The sequence below is a fragment of the Arachis hypogaea genome, chromosome 6 (assembly GCF_003086295.3).
Source record: "Arachis hypogaea cultivar Tifrunner chromosome 6, arahy.Tifrunner.gnm2.J5K5, whole genome shotgun sequence".
Taxonomy (NCBI): Eukaryota; Viridiplantae; Streptophyta; class Magnoliopsida; order Fabales; family Fabaceae; genus Arachis; species Arachis hypogaea.
The window spans coordinates 38,627,412-38,640,078 of record NC_092041.1 but is presented as its reverse complement, the minus strand read 5'-3'; the positions used below and the strand labels follow the sequence as shown (position 1 = coordinate 38,640,078).

At 37.6% G+C, this 12,667-nt stretch overlaps 2 non-coding genes across 2 annotated transcripts; one reads left to right on the top strand and one right to left on the bottom strand.

The window, feature by feature from the left end:
* The first annotated feature begins 1,870 nt into the window (after positions 1-1,870).
* Positions 1,871-1,974, top strand: LOC112699926 (small nucleolar RNA R71). Its single transcript, XR_003152857.1, has one exon. It is a non-coding gene; the product is annotated as a small nucleolar RNA R71 (small nucleolar RNA).
* A 5,280-nt stretch (positions 1,975-7,254) lies between these two features.
* LOC112699706 (small nucleolar RNA R71) lies at positions 7,255-7,362 on the bottom strand. The gene has a single exon (XR_003152648.1). It is a non-coding gene; the product is annotated as a small nucleolar RNA R71 (small nucleolar RNA).
* Positions 7,363-12,667: the final 5,305 nt, after the last annotated feature.

The following is a 12,667-nucleotide window of genomic DNA, read 5'->3' as shown; positions in this document are numbered from 1 at the left end:
TTCTTCTGTTTTTGACTCTGTTTTTAATTTTTTTGATTTTTTCGTGACTCCTCATGATCATGTACCTAATAAAACACAAAATAACAATATAATAAAAATTAGATAAATAAACTTGGGTTGCCTCCCAACAAGCGCTTCTTTAATGTCAATAGCTTGACAGTGGCTCTCATGGAGCCACAAGGTGATCAGGTCAATGTTAGTGTAGTCCCAACACCAAACTTAGAGTTTGGATATGGGGTCTTAACACCAAACTTAGAGTTTGGTTGTGGCCTCACAACACCAAACTTAGAGTTTGACTGTGTGGGTTCTTCTTGACTCTGAACTGAGAGAAGTTCTTCATGCTTACTCTCTTTTGTCACAGAGGGATGGCCATGTGCCTTAAACACAAGGTAGTCCCCATTCAATTGAAGGACTAATTCACCTCTGTTGACATCTATCACAGCTCCTGCTGTGGCTAGGAAAGGTCTTCCAAGGATGATGCAATCATCCTTTTCCTTCCTAGTGTCTAAGATTATGAAATCAGCAGGGATGTAAAGGCCTTCAACCTTTACTAGCACGTCCTCTACTATTCCATAAGCTTGTCTCAATGACTTATCTGCCAATTGCAATGAGAACAAGGCAGGTTGTACCTCAATGATCCCTAACTTCTCCATTACAGAGAGTGGCATAAGATTTATCCCTGACCCTAGATCACATAGAGCTTTGAAAAAGCTCATGGTGCCAATGGTACAAGGTATTAAGAACTTGCCAGGATCTTATTTCTTTTGAGGTAGAGTTTTCTGAATCCAAGTATCTAGTTCACTAATGAGCAAGGGAGGTTCACTTTCCCAAGTCTCATTACCAAACAGCTTGGCATTCAGCTTCATGATAGCTCCTAAATATTGAGCAACTTGCTCTCCAGTCACATCTTCATCCTCTTCAGAGGAAGAATAGTCTTCAGAGCTCATGAATGGCAGAAGGAGATTTAATGGAATCTCTATGGTCTCTGTATGGGCCTCAGATTCCCTTGGATCCTTAATGGGAAACTCCTTCTTGCTTGAGGGACGTCCCAGGAGGTCTTCCTCACTAGGATTTTCGTCCTCCTCCTCCCTTGTGCATTCGGCCACATTGATCACATCAATGGCCTTGTACTCTCCTTTTGGATTTTCTTCTGTATTGCTTGGGAGAATACTGGGAGGAGTTTCAATGACTTTCTTACTCAGCTGGCCCACTTGTGCCTCCAAATTTCTTGATGGAGGATCTTGTTTCATTCATGAAACTGAAAGTGGCCTTTGACAGATCAGAGACAATATTGGCTAAATTAGAAGTGTTTTGTTCAGAATTCTCTGTCTGTTGCTGAAAAGATGATGGATATGGCTTGTTATTGCTTAGCCTATTGCGTCCACCATTGTTAAAGCCTTGTTGAGGCTTTTGTTGATCCTTCCAGGAGAAATTTGGATGATTTCTCCATGATGGATTATAGGTGTTTCCATAAGGTTCACCCATATAATTAACCTCTGCCATGGCAGGGTTCTCAGGATCATAAGCTTCTTCAGAAGCTGCCTCTCTAGTGTTGTTGGATGCATGTTGCAGCCCATTCAGATTTTGAGAGATCATGTTGACCTGTTGAGTCAACACTTTGTTCTGAGCCAATATGGCATTCAGAGCATCAATTTCAAGAACTTCTTTTTTCTGAGGTATTCCATTATTCACGGAATTCCTCTCAGAGGTGTACATGAATTGGTTGTTTGCAACCATGTCAATGAGTTCTTGAGCCTCTTCAGGCATTTTCTTCAGGTGAATAGATCCACCTGCAGAATGGTCCAATGACATTTTCGAAAATTCAGAGAGACCATAATAGAATATATCTAATAGGGTCCATTCTGAAAACATGTCATATGGACATCTTTTGGTCAACTGCTTATATCTTTCCCAAGCTTCATAGAGGGATTCACCATCTTTTTGTTTGAAGGTTTGAACATCCACTCTCAGCTTGCTCAGCTTTTGAGGAGGAAAGAATCTATCCAAGAAGGCAGTGACCAGCTTATCCCAGGAGTCCAGGCTATCCTTAGGTTGTGAATCCAACCATATTCTAGCTCTGTCTCTTACAGCAAAAGGGAAAAGCATGAGTCTGTAGACTTCAGGATCAACTCCATTCGTCTTTACAGTCTCACAGATCTGCAAGAACTCAGTTAAAAACTGATAAGGATCTTCAGATGGAAGTCCATAAAACTTGCAGTTTTGTTGCATTAATGCAACTAGTTGAGGCTTAAGCTCAAAGTTATTGGCTCCAATGGCAGGAATGGAGATGCTTCTTCCATCAAACTTGGACGTTGGCTTTGTGAAGTCACCAAGCATTCTCCTTGCATTATTATTATTATTTTCGGCTGCCATGTCCTTCTCTTGTTCGAAAATTTCTGAAAGGTTGTTTCTGGATTGTTGTAATTTAGCTTCTCTTAATTTTCTCTTCAGAGTCCTTTCAGGTTCTGGATCAATTTCAACAAGAGTGCCTTTTTCCCTGTTCCTGCTCATATGAAAGAGAAGAAAACAAGAAAAGAAAGAGGAATCCTCTATGTCACAGTATAGAGATTCCCTTATGTTAGTAGAAGAAGAAAGGGGTTAGAAGAATGGAGATGGGGATTCGGATTTTTGGATGAAGAGAGGTGAAGAGAAGTGTTAGTAATTAAATAATTAAATAGAAGAAGAAAAGAGAAGGAAGATTTCAAAAATAATTTTTGAAAAAGAGGTTAGTAATTTTCGAAAATCAAAGACAAAATATAATTAAAATTAAAATTTAAAACAAAAAGAATTTTTGAAAAAGAGAGGGAGAATTTTCGAAAATTAGAGAGGGAAAAGTAGTTAGGTGGTTTTGAAAAAGATAAGAAACAAACAAAAAGTTAGTTAGTTGATTGAAAAAGATTTGAAATCAAATTTTGAAAAAGATAAGAGGATAAGAAGTTAGATAAGATATTTTGAAATCAAATTTTGAAAAAGATAAAATTTTTAAAAAAGATAAGATAAAAGATAAAAAGATAAGATAAAAATTTTAATAAAAAGATATTTTGAAAAAGATTTAATTTTTAAAAAACTCAACTAACAAGAAACTACAAGATAAGATTCTTAAAGATTGAACCTTTCTTAACAAGAAAGTAACAAACTTCAAATTTTTGAACCAATCACATTAATTGTTAGCTAATTTTCAAAAATTTGATATAAAGATAAGAAAAAGATTTTGAAAATATTTTGAAAAAGATTTTTGAAATTTTCGAAATTTATAAAAAAAATGAAAAAGATATGATTTTTGAAAAAGATTTTGAAAAGATAAGATTTTTAAAATTGAAATTTTGACTTGACTTGTAAGAAACAACTAATTTTAAAAATTTTTGACCAAGTCAACCCAAAATTTCGAAAATTTGGAGGAAAATAAGGAAAAGATATTTTTTTGATTTTTTGAATTTTTAATTATGAAAGAGAAAAACAACAAAAATATTCAATGCATGAAATTTTTAGATCAAAACAATGAATGCATGCAAGAATACTATGAATGTCAAGATGAACACCAAGAACACTTTGAAGATCATGATGAACATCAAGAACATAATTTTGAAAAATTTTTAATGCAAAGAAAACATGCAAGACACCAAACTTAGAAATCTTTAATGCATGGAAAATATGAATGCAAAGATGCACATGAAAAACAAGAAAAGACACAAAACAAGAAATCATCAAGATCAAACAAGAGGACTTATCAAGAACAACTTGAAGATCATGAAGAACACTATGAATGCATGGGATTTTCGAAAAATGCAAGAAAAATTTTTAAAATCATGCAATTGACACCAAACTTAAAAATTAACACAAGACTCAAACAAGAAACACAAAATATTTTTTATTTTTATTATTTTATGATTTTTTTGGATTTTTATTAATTTTTTTCGAAAATATTTTTGGAAAAACGAAAAAGAAAAATTTTGAAAAAGTTTTTGAAAAGAAAATTACCTAATCTGAGCAACAAGATGAACCGTCAGTTGTCCATACTCGAACAATCCCCGGCAACGGCGCCAAAAACTTGGTGGACGAAATTGTGATCAATGTTCTAACTATTTTGTATGAAATCATTATTATGGCACTGGTTGAATTCACAACTCCGTTCAACTAACCAGCAAGTGTACTGGGTCGTCCAAGTAATAAACCTTACGTGAGTAAGGGTCCATCCCACAGAGATTGTTGGTATGAAGCAAGCTATGGTTACCTTGTAAATCTCAGTTAGGCAGATTAAATTGGTTTATGGGTTTTAAAAATAGAAATAAGAAAATAAATAATAAAAGGGATAGAATACTCATGCAGATTCATTGGTGGAAATTTCAGATAAGCGAATGGAGATACTGTATGGCTCAAGGACGCCTGCTCTCCTACTGCTTCAACTCAATCCTTCTTACTCCTTTCCATGGCAAGCTGTGTATAGGGGTTCACCATCAGCGGTGGCTACTTTCAATCCTCTCGGGAAAATGATCCTATGCGGCTGTCACTCGCACGGCTAATCGTCTGGAGGCATCACCCATGGTTGATGGCTACATCCCATCCTCGCAGTGAAAACTACGCTCACGCACTCTGTCACAGCACGGCTAATCACTGGTTGGTTCCTGCGCCTACTGGAATAGAATCCCTTGATTCTTTTGCGTCTGTCACTAACGCCCAGCACTTGCAAGTTTGAAGTACGTCACAGTCATTCATTACCAGAATCCTACTTGGAATACCACAGACAAGGTTAGACCTTCCGGATTCCCAGGATCCTACTCGGAATACCACAGACAAGGTGAGACTTTCCAGATCCTCATAAATGCCGCCATCTATCTAGCTTATACCACGAAGATTCTGTTGGGGAATCTAAGAGATACACATTCAAGCTCGGTTGCATGTAGAACGGAAGTGGTTGTCAATCACGTGCGTTCATAAGTGAGAATGATAATGAGGGTTACTTATCATCACATTCATCATGTTCTTGGGTACGAATGAATATCTTGGAATACGAATAAGAGAGATTTGAATAAAAGAAAATAGGATTGCATTAATACTTGAGGTACAGCAGAGCTCCACACCCTTAATCTATGGTGTGCAGAAACTCCACCGTTGGAAATACATAAGTGAAAGAGGTTCAGGCATGGCCGAATGACCAGCCCTCTCCATGATCAAGTGACCGAATGATCAAAGACTTAAAGTGGTCAAAAGATATCTAATACAATAGATAAATGTTCTATTTATAATAAACTAGCTCCTAGGGTTTACATGAGTAAGTAATTGATGCATAAATCCACTTCCGGGGCCCACTTGGTGTATGCTTGGGCTGAGCTTGATTAATCCACGAGCTGAGGCTTCTCTTAGAGTTGAACTCCGAGTTATGACGTGTTTTGGGCGTTCAACTCCGGATCATGACGTTTTTCTGGCGTTTAACTTCAGACAGCAGCATGAACTTGGCGTTTAACGCCAAGTTACGTCGTCAATCTCCGAATAAAGTATGGACTATTATATATTGCTGGAAAGCTCTGGATGTCTACCTTCCAACGCCGTTGAGAGCGCGCCAATTGGAGTTCTCTAGCTCCAGAAAATCCATTTCGAGTACAGGGAGGTCAGATTCCAACAACATCAGCAGTCCTTTTGTCAGCCTTTTTCAGAGTTTTGCTCAAGTCCCTCAATTTCAGCCAGAATTTACCTGAAATCACAGAAAAATACACAAACTCATAGTAAAGTCCAGAAATGTGAATTTAACATAAAAACTAATGAAAACATCCCTAAAAGTAGCTCAAACTTACTAAAAACTATATAAAAACAATGCCAAAAAGCGTATAAATTATCCGCTCATCAATTCCTCATCATTAAAAATTCAAAAACTTTTTTCTTTGTGTCTTTTCAAGTCAATAATACAGAGAATTAAAGATTCAGAACATACAGCAGAGGAATTACACAGAAAAAGCTGGGTGTTCAATACGCCCAGTGAGGAAGGAAAACTGGCGTTTAACGCCAGGATGGCACAAGAGGGAATATTTTGTTTTTAATTCAAATTTTTTTTCAAGTTTTCATAATTTTTCAAATTCAAATCTTTTTCAAATCATATCTTTTCAATAATATATTTTCAAAATCAATTTCTTTCCATTTTTCAAAAATACTTGCTAACAATTAATGATTTGATTCGACATTTCAAGTATGTTGCCTTTTCTGTTGAAAAAGGTTTAATGTCTGAATCATATCTTTTAAATTTCTTGTTAGCCAAGTCATCAATTTTAAAAATCAAATCTTTTTAAATTATTTTTCAATCATGTCTTTTCAATCATATCTCTTTAAAACCATAACTTTTCAATCATATCTTTTCAATCACATCTTTTTCAAAATAGTCTTCAATCATATCTTTTTGATTTCTAATTTCAAAATCTTTTTCAAAAATCACTTTATTTCTTTTCCAACTTTAGTTTTCGAAAATCATCAATCAAATTTTCAAAAATTCTTTTAATTATTTTAAAATCTTTTACTCTAATTTCAAAAATTGTTCCCATCTTCTCACATCCTTCTATTTATGGACTAACACTCATCCTCAATGCACAATTTGAACTCTATCCCTCTTGATAAGTTCGAATTCTTCTACCTCCTCCTTCTATTCTTCTTTTCCTCTGACATCTCAAGGAATCTCTATCCTGTGACATAGAGGATTCCATATTTTCTTGTTCTCTTCTCTTTCATATGAGCAGGAGCAAAGACAAAAGCATTCTTGTTGAGGCTGACCCTGAACCTGAAAGGACCTTGAAGTGAAAGCTAAGAAAAGCTAAAGCACAACTCTCTGTAGAGGACCTAACAGAAATCTTCAAACAAGAAGAAGACATGGCAGCCGAAAACAACAACAATGCCAACAATGCAAGGAAGGTGCTGGGTGACTTTACTACACCTACTCCCGACTTCTATGGGAGAAGCATCTCTATCCCTGCCATTGGAGCAAACAACTTTGAGCTTAAGCCTCAATTAGTTTCTCTAATGCAACAGAATTGTAAGTTCCATGGACTTCCATTGGAAGATCCTCATCAGTTTTTAGCTGAATTCTTGCAAATCTGTGACATTGTCAAGACTAATGGGGTTGACCCTGAGGTCTACAGACTTATGCTATTCCCTTTTGCTATAAGAGACAGAGCTAGGATATGGTTGGACTCACAACCTAAAGAAAGCCTGAACTCTTGGGAAAAGCTAGTCAATGCCTTCTTGGCAAAGTTCTTTCCACCTGAAAAATTGAGTAAGCTTAGAGTGGAGGTCCAAACCTTCAGACAGAAGGAAGGTGAATCCCTCTATGAAGCTTGGGAGAGATACAAACAATTGATCAGAAAGTGTCCTTCTGACATGCTTTCTGAATGGAGCATCATAGGTATCTTCTATGATAGTCTATCTGAACTGTCCAAGATGTCATTGGACAGCTCTGCTGGAGGATCTCTTCATCTGAAGAAGATGCCTGCAGAAGCTCAAGAACTCATTGAAATGGTTGCAAATAACCAATTCATGTACACTTCTGAAAGGAATCCTGTGAACAATGGGACGAATTAGAAGAAAGGAGTTCTTGAGATTGATACTCTAAATGCCATATTGGCTCAGAACAAAATATTGACTCAGCAAGTCAATATGATTTCTCAAAGTCTGTCTGGAATGCAAGCTGCACCAGGCAGTACTAAAGACGCTTCATCTGAAGAAAAAGCTTATGATCCTGAGAACCCATCAATGGAAGAGGTGAATTACATGGGAGAACCCTATGGAAACACCTATAATCCTTCATGGAGAAATCATCCGAATCTCTCATGGAAGGATCAACAGAGACCTTAACAAGGTTTCAACAATAATAATGATAGAAGAAATAGGTTTAGCAATGGCAAGCCTTTTCCATCATCTTCTCAGCAACAGACAGAGAATTCTAAGCAGAGCCACTCTGACTTAGCAACCATGGCCTCTTATCTAATCAAAACCACTCAAAGTTTCATGACTGAAACAAGGTCCTCCATTAGAAACTTGGAGGCACACGTGGGTCAGCTGAGTAAGAAATTTACTGAACTCCCTCCTAGTACTCTTCCAAGCAATACAGAAGAGAATCCAAAAGGAGAATGCAAGGCCATTAACATGACCCACATGGCCGAACTTGGAGAGGAGGAAGAGGCAGTGATCGCCATTGAGGAAGACCTCAATGGACGTCCACTGGACTCCAATGAGTTCCCTAATGAGGAACCATGGGAATCTGAGGCTCATAATGAGACCATAGAGATTCCATTAGATTTACTTCTGCCATTCATGAGCTCTGATGAGTATTCTTCCTCTAAAGAGGATGAAGATGTTACTGAAGAGCAAGTTGCTAAGTACCTTGGAGCAATCATGAAGCTAAATGACAAGTTATTTGGTAATGAGACTTGGGAGAACGAACCTCCTTTGCTCACCAAAGCACTGGATGACTTGACTAGGCAGAGATTACCTCAAAAGAGACAGGATCCTGGGAAGTTTTTAATACTTTGTACCATAGGCACCATGACCTTTGAGAAGGCCCTGTGTGACCTTGGGTCAAGCATAAATGATGAGCGGATAATTTATACGCTTTTTGGCATTGTTTTTAGTATGTTTTAGTATATTTTAGTTAGTTTTTATTACATTTTCATTAGTTTTTAGTTAAAATTCACTTTTCTGGGCTTTACTATGAGTTTGTGTGTTTTTCTGTGATTTCAGGTATTTTCTGGCTGAAATTGAGGGACCTGAGCAAAAATCTGATTTAGAGGCTGAAAAGGACTGCAGATGCTGTTGGATTCTGACCTCCCTGCACTCGAAGTGGATTTTCTTGAGCTACAGAAGCCCAATTGGCGCGCTCTCAATTGCGTTGGAAAGTAGACATCCTGGGATTTCCAGCAATGTATAATAGTCCATACTTTGTCTGAGATTTGATGGCCCAAACTGGCATTGCAAATCAGCTTTAGAATTCCCGGCGTTTAACGCCGGAACTGGCACAAAAATTGGAGTTAAACGCCCAAACTGGCATAAAAGCTGGCGTTTAACTCCAGAAAAAGTCTCTACACATGAAAGCTTCAATGCTCAGCCCAAGCACACACCAAGTGGACCCCGGAAGTGGATTTTTACGTCATTTACTCATTTCTGTATACCCTAGGTTACTAGTTCACTATTAATAGGACCCTAAGATAGAGCATCTCCAAAACCTCAACCTGTTCTCCATTACTGCAAAACAAGTATTTATTTCATGTTCTTCTACTTTTCACAATTAAACTTGAGAATTATTGATATCCTGACTAAGAGTTACAAGATAACCATAGCTTGCTTCAAGCCGACAATCTCCGTGGGATCGACCCTTACTCACGTAAGGTATTACTTGGACGACCCAGTGCACTTGCTGGTTAGTTGTGCGGGATTGCAAAAGTGTGATTGCAATTTTGTGCACCAAGTTTTTGGCACCGTTGCCGAGGATTGTTGAGTTTGGACAACTGATGGTTTATCTTGTTGCTTAGATTATGACTGTTTTATTTTTGTTGGTTTAGAGTCTTTTATTTGAGTTTAGTTTCATATTTTAAGTTTGGTGTCAATTGCATGCTTTTGTTTTCTTTTATTTTTCGAATTTGCATGTCCTTAGTCCTTTCTTGATCCTTAAAAATTCTAAGTTTGGTGTCTTCTTTGTGTTTTCCTTTAAGTTTTTGAAAATTTGTGTCTGATTTTCTAAAAATTCTAAGTTTGGTGTCATTTTGTTGTTTTTCTCTTTCCTCATTTCAAAAAAAATTAAATCTTTTTCAAGATAATTTTCAATTATATCTTTTCAATTGCTAATTCCAAAATCTTTTTTTTATTAACTAATTGATTTAGTTTTCAATTTGTTTTGATCTTATTTTTTTTAGTTTTCGAAATTTTATTTTATTTTATTTTAAATTTTTCGGTCACCTTTAATCAAAAAAAAAATATTACTTTACTTGTGAATCCATATCATATTCCCTTTCTCCATCATGGACCTAAGTGGAATTGAGCAGTCCAGAAGGACTCTGGGTCATATGCTAACCCATTACAGTTGCATATGGGAGTAGCATCTGTATACCTCCCATTAAAGCAAGCAGCTTTGAGCTAAATCCTCAACTCATTATCATGGTGCAGCAAAATTGCCAGTATTTCGGTCTTCCACAGGAGGAACCTACTGAGTTTCTGGCACAATTCTTACAAATTGCTGACACAGTACGTGATAAAGAGGTGGATCAGGATGTCTACCGACTATTACTGTTTCCATTTGCTATAAAAGATCAAGCTAAAAGGTGGTTGAATAACCAACCTACAGCAAGCATAAAGACATGGAAACAGTTATCAGACAAATTCCTGAATCAATTTTACCCTCCAAAAAGGATGACACAGCTAAGGCTGGACATCCAAGGCTTTAAACAAGAGGATAATGAATCCCTTTATAATGCCTAGGAGAGGTACAGAGGTATGCTAAGAAAATGCCCCTCTGAAATATTTTCAGAGTGGGTACAGTTAGACATCTTCTACTATGGGCTTACAGAAAAAGCTCAGATATCTCTAGACCACTCAGCTGGTGGATCTATACATATGAGGAAGACGATTGAAGAGGCTCAAGAGCTTATAGATACTGTTGCTAGAAATCAACATTTGTACTCTAGCAATGAGTTCTCTACAAAAGAAGAAGTTATGGTAGTAGCCACTGATCCTAATCCTCAAGAATAGATGGTTGAGCTTAATCAGCAATTACACCTGATGACAAAACAGTTAGCAGAATTTAAAGAGATGCTCCAAGAAACTAAAATTGCTAACAAGAACATAGAATCACAGTTGAATCAGGCAAAACAGCAGTTATCTAAACAGATAACAGAAGAATGCCAAGCAGTTCAACTGAGGAGTGGGAAGACATTGAATAACACTGCTCAAAGTAGCAAAAAGCCAATAAAGGAACAATTGACAGAGGATAACCAAACCACTGTCCAAAATCCCTCTGAGGACAGTAAGAGCCCAGAGAGGAATACTCTTGGCGTTCAAACGCCAAAAAGGGGGGAAAGCTGGCGTTAAACGCCCATTCCCTGCCCAGTTCTGGCGTTCAAACGCCAGAAAAGGGGGAAAAGTTGACGTTAAACGCCCATTCTTCACCCAATCCTGGTGTTCAAACGCCAATGGGGAATCAGACACCTGAGAGTGCTGGTAGTAACCCCTCTAAAAAGGCTTCTCCAACCACCTCTATAAGGAATAAACCTGCAGCAACTAAGGTTGAAGAATATAAAGCCAAGATGCCTTATCCTCAGAAACTCTGCCAAGCGGAACAGGATAAGCAATTTGCCCGCTTTGCAGACTATCTAAGGACTCTTGAAATAAAGATTCCGTTTGCAGAGGCACTTGAGCAAATACCTTCTTATGCTAAGTTCATGAAAGAGATCTTAAGTCATAAGAAGGATTGGAGAGAAACTGAAAAAGTGTTTCTCACTGAAGAATGCAGTGCAGTTGGTGGACGAAATTGTGACCCTCTTTGTATTTGCATGAGATTTATTTAATGGCTATTGGCTATGTGTGGACACAACTCCGTTCAACTTAACCAGCAAGTGTACTGGGTCATCCAAGTAATACCTTATGTGAGTAAGGGTCGATCCCACAGAGATTGTTGATATGAAGCAAGCTATGGTCACCTTGTAAATCTCAGTTAGGCAGATTAAATGGTTTATAATAAGTTCAAAAATTAATAATAAACAGAAAATAAAATAGGATAGAAATACTTATGTAAATCAATAGTGGGAATTTCAGGTAGGCGTATGGAGATGCTATGCTCCTCTTGTATTTCTACTTTCTTATTACATTCATCCAATCCTTCTTACTCCTTTCCATGGCAAGCTGTATGTAGGCATCACCGTCGTCAATGGCTACTTTTCATCCTCTCGGGAAAATGGTCCTATGCGCTGTCACTGCATGGCTAATCGTCTGGAGGCATCACCTTGTCGATGGCTACATCCCATCCTCTCAGTGAAAATGGTCCAAATACTCTATCATAACACGGCTAATCATTTGTCGGTTCTCAATCAGGTTGGAATAGAATCCCTTGATTCTTTTGCGTCTGCCACTAACGCCCAGCCTTCAGGAGTTTGAAAGTCGTCACAGTCATTCAATACCGGAATCCTACTCGGAATACCACAGACAAGGTTAGACTTTCCGGATTCCCAGAATCCTACTTGGAATACCACAGACAAGGTTAGACTTTCCGGATCCCCATGAATGCCGCCATCTATCTAGCTTATACCACGAAGATTCTGTTGGGGAATCTAAGAGATATGCGCCCGGCCTAAAGTAGAACGGAAGTGGTTGTCAGTCACGCGCGTTCATAGGTGAGAATGATGATGAATGTCACGGATCATCACATTCATCAAGTTGAAGTGCAACGTATATCTTGGAATAAGAATAAAGAGAATTGAATAGAAAATAATAGTAATTGTATTGAAACTTGAGGTACAGAGAGTCCACACCCTTAATCTATGGTGTGTAGAAACTCGACCGTTGAAAATACATAAGTGAAAGGTCCAGGCATGGCCGAATGGCCAGCCCCCATGATCTAAGAACTAATCATCCAAGATGTTCCTCAGATCTAAAGTGATCAAAGATGTCTAATACATAGTAAATTATCTATATTATACTAGACTAG